The following is a 7226-nucleotide window of genomic DNA, read 5'->3' on the forward strand; positions in this document are numbered from 1 at the left end:
TTACATACAGATTGCTTATTTACAATTTTCATTTTAGATTTCGTTCTAATACATCCTAACCGGACATTTAAGACATACCAAGTCTACAGATATACAGTTAGTAACAGAGTCTAAAATGCGAGTATATACATAGATGGGGGGGGGGGGGGAAGCTGTCCATTGAACGACAGGTTGAGATTTGTACCATTACCGGGGCCAGTTTTTAGTGGAGTACTTCGTGACCACAGAGTGTGAACGTTGTGATCAGCTGTTTTAGCGCAGTTCTCCAGTGAAGGGGGGGGGGGGGGAGTCTCCCTCCGTAGCCGGTTGGCGTAGTTTTGGCACAATTCCGTTGTACAGACCGACGTTAACAGCAGCCCTGTCTGTGCACACGGAGACCGACTCTGTCGTCCGGTGATCTAACCGCCTTCTGGAAAAGCTTCACAAGTACGTCGGTACGCAAATGCGCTTTGTGACACAAGTGACGGTACGCATTTCAGATTACGCACATAACCTGCGTACCAGTTATGTGCACCCCTATACTACAGCAAAAGTATTCTCCGTCGGGACTTCCTGCAACAACACCACGCCGTTATCAAAGATGTTCTATTGAGAAGACGATCACTACGTGACAAAAGTTTTCAAAACCGTGGCTACTGAAATCAATCTTACTAACTGCTGTCTGTGCAATTTACTCTGCGCGAGTTGGCAGACTTTATTTTGCTTCCTTTAACATCATTTTTCATGGTGGGGCTAAGCCATTTATTGGTATGGGTGTAGCCTACCCCAGCCATACCCAGGCGCTGCCACTGGTGGCACGTATGGGGCGGGCCATTCTGCACATGCGTTAAATGCGTTAAATATTTTAACGCAATTAATTCAAAAAATTAATTACCGCCGTTAACGCGATAATTTTGACAGAACTAATATAAATATATATATAAATATGCCGCTAAAACTGTGTAATATACCAGGCTGCTAAATCCTCCAAACTGTTGTTGTTGGATGTGTATTTTGTGAAATGTGTATTTTTTTTAAATTATAATTTCTTGTTTTGAATCTTTAATACTTTTTTATGCATACTTTAAGTAACATTAGGCTCTCTTTGGCTCTTTTCTGCTGTAACAATGTAAATGTATTCTGATCTAATTGATGTTTTTGTCAGTTTGTTTCCCTATATTGTGACACTTATTTGGTTTAAGATTATTTCTCCTTTTTTTACAGACATCCCCAACCATAGTGGAATGCTGTTGTAAAGGATTGCATTGATCCGTGCATCAATACCTTCACCCAGCTTTGAGGCCTCCAATGAATGAACATCATCTTGTGGCTGGGAAAAATGTGAACAAATAAATCTCACAAAGAGTGAATTTCTGGTGTAATCATTATAATATCAAAGACAAGCACTTTAAGTAACAATATATAAAATCATTCAGCAGCAGAGGATGGGATGGAAACAGCATTTCTAACTAAGATGATTACAATATTACAAGTTAAACATCAAGATGAACATACTATTATTAATTTAAAAAGTACATGGGAGACTTAAATATCCTGCAATATACCATTAGCAGAATTGGAACAAATGTGCCAAAACATTTCTAAAATAAACATAAACATAAACTGAGGGCTTTCTTCCTGAGCCGCTGGGAGTAAAGGTCCTCCATGGATGGCAGCTCCGCCCTGGTGATGTTCTGTGCAGTTTTCACCACCCTTTGGAAAGCCTTACGAATGAGGGCGGTGCAGCTGCCGTACCAGGCCGTGATGCAGCTGTGTCTGTGATGGACACTGAGGAACCTGAAGCTGCTGACTCTCTCTACCGTAGTCCCATTGATGGCGATGGGGGGTGTGTCCCTCTCTTTGCTGCTTCCTGCAATCCACAATCAGCTCCTTGGTTTTGCTGACGTTGAGATGGAGGTTGTTATCCTGGCACCAAGATGTCAGGTTTTCGACCTCCTCTCTGTACGCCGTCTCGTCGTCTGGGTGAGGCTGGTGAGGCTGGGGAAGATGAGTGAGGGAAAGAGAGAAACAAAACAGGGGGACTAAGATGAGTGAGGGAAAGAGAGAAAAAGACAAGGGGACTAAGATGAGTGAAGGAAAGAGAGAAAAAGACAAGGGGACTAAAGTTTAAGAGAGAGGAAGAACACAGAATGTGAGTGAACAATTTAATTTAATTACACATTTAAAAAAAATAGTGTGAGTAAGTGAAGACATCCTTACAAGGAGGACTGCCCTGTCAAATTTAAAAGTTATTCTTGTTAAATATACATATCCTGTTGAGGCTAGAATCCAAAATGCAGAACCACTTTAGATTGTAGCCTCAAGGGACTGTTTAAGGTTACTTAAAAACATATCATTTCCCAAAATGGTGAAATTAACTCCATCTCTTAGAAATATGCCAGGGCAGTCAAACTTAATGCAAGGATGCCTTACACTCTACCCAAACCACTAACACATTTACCCATCTCTCTGTTCACCCACATTCTGGCCTTGTTCAGCTTTCCCGGATTGGCTTTCCTCCAGTGACATCTCTCATTGATAGAAGATAGAATTTTCTTCATCTCTGAGAAGTTGTCACTGAGGGAAAGCAGGTCCTGCTTCATCGCTGTGACAAGCTCCACACCTTTGATGTTGCCAAGGTCGTTGCCGCCACAGTGGATGAGCAGGACATCCGGGACTGTTCTTCCTCTCAAGGACTGATAGAAAAAGGGAAGAAGGTTCCTCCACCTCAGACCACCCTTGCCAAACCACCACACACGGCAATTGAGACCCAGGTTATTTCCCATGGTGTGTCTGGCTCTTTCTTCCCCACGTCTAACGTAGCTGCTCCCAATTATCCACACATTGGGACCTAGATAAAATAAAATATATTGAAAAAGGAAAAAGTGGTTACTGGTGATCATCTTTTAGAAAAAGGTGGTACATGTAGCCTGAATTGTCATATCATTTTCATCATATTTTTAAGACTACACAAGTTTAATTTGTATATTATATTACATATAACTCTATACTTGTATATAGAATCATGATGAAACTTTATAAGGATTAAGATTATATATTAATATTACATTAAATAATGCATGACGATTTCATGCATTATTACGAAGCAGGATGTATCAAGTCACTGACTTTTTGTGATAAGGTCACAATCAACTGATTTCACTTATCAGATGTAAAAATAAGGTACAATATATATTTTTTTGCCATATGAAAGTAAAGGGTATGCAATCAAAAAATTACTGAAACAAAATGAATAAAAATTCTTATAAAAACTATACAGCACCTTGTCCAAGTATGGCGGGAGGCCCACTTTCCTTCAGGATTTCCTCTCTGGATGTCGATCCGGCTATTTCTGCCATCTATAAATAAAGTACAAATGATTAGCTCTTCACGCCTCTTTAAAATAATATGTGTTCTTGAAGATTCTGTATGCATCGTCGTTTACAATGGTAGGGACATTGCATTGGAAATTAGTTGTGAAAAAGACATGTCATTTTTAGTTTTTTCATCTCACATTTATAGATTTTAAATATAAATATATATATATAAAACGAATTATAAATGCAAAGTCTGGTTTCTAGAAAGTTAGCTAATGCATACAGAGTTAACATTGCAGAACTGCTGGCATGCATACATTTCTAGCATTTTGGTACTACGAACTATGAAAAGTATGGAAAATTACTGTGCAAACACCCAACATTAGCTTAGCCACAGTAGCGGTTGCTGATGAGTGGTTTGGCTTATTTTACTCTTTTATATGAGAACATGTTACATTACATACAGACATTAAGGAGGCAGGTTAGAAAATAAATATGTTTTCGTATCTTACCTTTTGGAGCAAACTGTTGTCGGTTGTTAGCATAGACTGTATATATAAAGTGTTGTCTCTTTAGTATGGAGTCAGATTTGGGTCAATATTCTAGCGCGTAAAACAAGCTACTCACGAGCGGAAAATGTGCTTTTACACGCGCATAAAATGACCCTCGCCCGCAGATTAAACCCCCGCGAGCGGCTCTGCGCCCGCGAGCGGCTCTGCGCTCGCTCGCGAGAGAGACAGCCCTCTTGCTCGCTCGCGGGAGTGTCAGCCTCGCGGAGTCTGTCTACACGCGCGTGAAAAGTTTCTGACACTTTGGGGCGGAGCCACTGGACTTTGATTGACAGCTGCCAGGAAACCCAGGGTTGCCAGGTTTGATAAATGCCTGAACTACCAAGAGCCGAGGAGTGACGGCGGCAAAATCAGTTGGACGAGATTGAATGGTAAAGTTGTCCATAAAAAACTATTATATTCGTAAAGTGTACAGCTAATATATATATATATATATATTAGGGCTGTCAAACGATTACAAAATGTAATCAGATTAATCACAGCTTAAAAATTAATTAATCATGATTAATCACCATTCGAACTATGTCCAAAATATGTCATTTCTTTATGTATATTGTTGTGGGAATGGAAAGATACATGAAAGAAGGCGGATATATCCATTTAACATGTTTATTGTAAAAAAATGCTGTGTGTCAAAATGAAAGAGAGCACCTATCAATCATCAAACCGTGGGGTTTTAATTCATTACGTGTTGATTTCTATCAACGGGGGAGTAGGCTACTTCAGGAAAGTCAACGGGGGAGGGCAGTGGAGTACTTCGTGACCACAGAGTGTGAACGTTGTGATCAGCTGTTTTAGCGCAGTTCTCCAGTGAAGGGGGGGAGTCTCCCTCCGCAGCCGGTTGGCGTAGTTTTGGCACAATTCCGTTGTACAGGCCGACGTTAACAGCAGCCCTGTCTGTGCACACGGAGACCGACTCTGTCGTCCGGTGATCTAACCGCCTTCTGGAAAAGCTTCACAAGTACGTCGGTACGCAAATGCGCTTTGTGACACAAGTGACGGTACGCATTTCAGATTACGCACATAACCTGCGTACCACTTATTTGTTACCTGTACTACAGCAAAAAGTATTCTCCATCGGGACTTCCTGCAACAACACCACGCCGTTATTTTGATTCTGATTGGCCAGAAGACATTATCAAAGATGTTCTATTGAGAAGACGATCACTACGTGACAAAAGTTTTCAAAACCGTTTCTGGTCTTCGATATTTCCAGACAAGTGGCTACTGAAATCAATCTTACTAACTGCTGTCTGTGCAATTCTCGGCGCGAGTTGGTGCACTTTATTTTGCTTACTTTAACATCATTTTTCATGGTGGGGCTAAGCCATTTATTGGTATGGGTGTAGCCTACCCCAGCCATACCCTGGCGCTGCCACTGGTGGGATGTATGGGGCGGGCCATTCTGCACATGCGTTAAATGCGTTAAATATTTTAATGCAATTAATTAAAAAAATTAATTACCGCCGTTAACGCGATAATTTTGACAGCATTAATATATATATATATAAATTAATTTTATATAAAACAATATATTTTTGAGTGGGCTGTATCTGTCGAAAATTGCATATATATATATATATATAAATTAATTTTATATAAAACAATATATTTTTGAGTGGGCTGTATCTGTCGAAAATTGCTAGCTACTGTCTGCTGTACACTCTTAGAAGGGATGTGTCAAAAATGACACAACATGTGTTGAATTTCAACACACCTACAGAGTGTGCTCAGGGACAACACGTGTTGTGTTTATTTATGTGTAAATCATTTTTACACACAAAATGTGTTACATGCCCCTAACACACAATGTGCACATTTTACACATTGTGTGTCATAAATGTGTAACCAAGATGAACACACTCATTTGTTATTTCTGCACATTTTGTGTTATATATATTTCTTTAACCAGAATTAACATTTGATTGTGTTATATCTGCACATTGTGTGTCAATGACGATTACTGGAAATACCAGGTGGTGGATATGGTTTTTATTCAAAAAATCGAATGCAAGAATACATTCATTGGACATTTATTTACAAGGATTTCATTAGCACAATATGTCATTAAGAAAATAATTGTTAACATTTAAAAATATTAATATTTTTCTAATTCATCAAATGTTGACAGAATAGATAATTCATAAAATCACACCTAAAAAAACCTTATACCTTGGTTAAAACAAACTTAATCTTCAGCAAACTATTGTTGTAAATGACTTTCAGCTGAGGGAATATAGTGATGAGATTCTTCACAAGGACCACCTTTTCAGTGTTGGATGGATAATTAAGGATAAAAATGAATGACAAGTGAGCTATTTATTTATTTTCAAAAAGAATACAACAGTTCTAGCATACAAATATTACAAATGCGTGATAATAAAGTAATTGGTTATAAAGAATGTCCTTTTGTATCAAGCAAATAAAAAAACAATTTTTACAACCAATTATATTTATATATATAGGCTATGCAATTTTCGACAGATACAGCCCACTCAAAAATATATTGTTTTATATCAAATTAATTAATATATATATATATATATATTAGCTGTACACTTTACGAATATAATAGTTTTTTATGGACAACTTTACCATTCAATCTCGTCCAACTGATTTTGCTGCCGTCACTCCTCGGCTCTTGGTAGTTCAGGCATTTATCAAACCTGGCAACTCCGGGTTTCCTGGCAGCTGTCAATCAAAGTCCAGTGGCTCCACCCCAAAGTGCCAGAAACTTTTCACGCGCGCGTAGACAGATTCCGCGAGGCTGATACTCCCGCGAGCAAGCAAGAGGGCTGTCTCTCTCGCTCGCGAGCGCAGAGCCGCTCGCGGGCGCAGAGCCGCTCGCGGGCGCAGAGCCGCTCGCGGGGGTTTAATCTGCGCGCGAGGGTCATTTTATGCGCGTGTAAAAGCACATTTTCCGCTCGTGAGTAGCTTGTTTTACGCGCTAGAATATTGACCCAAATCTGACTCCATACACATCACATGAACGTGCCGGGCAGCGCGGTCCCGTGGGTTAGATGCGCGTTCATAACGCAGAGGGAAATAACTCTCAGAATAACGTTATTAGCACATTTTTACAACTTGAGGAACGAATGTTTTTAATAAGGGCTATACAAGTCTTCATACTGGGTTGTTTATTTAGTTTAAAAAAAATTACAGACCACTCTTTCCCCATGTAAGTCAATGGGAAAAAGTGTTTCCGGGCTCAGCAACCAAACGGAAGTGTAGTACCGCCGTTTGGCCACTACGAATATTCTCATCAGACTCCGGCGCACTTCTTGGGGGCTTGATCTCAACGTGCAGTGCTGCATTTCATGCTGAGTCAGCGATAACTTTCGAGGGGTGGAGGTATGCCCAT

At 39.9% G+C, this 7226-nt stretch overlaps 1 long non-coding RNA gene across 1 annotated transcript; it reads right to left on the reverse strand.

The window, feature by feature from the left end:
• Positions 1-1913: 1913 nt before the first annotated feature.
• On the reverse strand, positions 1914-3867 carry LOC117550749. Its single transcript, XR_004569695.1, has 3 exons — positions 3809-3867; positions 3263-3338; positions 1914-1968 (listed from the first exon to the last, which is right to left on the reverse strand). It is a non-coding gene; the product is annotated as an uncharacterized LOC117550749 (long non-coding RNA).
• Between the last annotated feature and the right edge of the window lie 3359 nt (positions 3868-7226).

This window comes from Gymnodraco acuticeps, unplaced genomic scaffold (genome assembly GCF_902827175.1).
Source record: "Gymnodraco acuticeps unplaced genomic scaffold, fGymAcu1.1, whole genome shotgun sequence".
NCBI classification, from domain to species: domain Eukaryota; kingdom Metazoa; phylum Chordata; class Actinopteri; order Perciformes; family Bathydraconidae; genus Gymnodraco; species Gymnodraco acuticeps.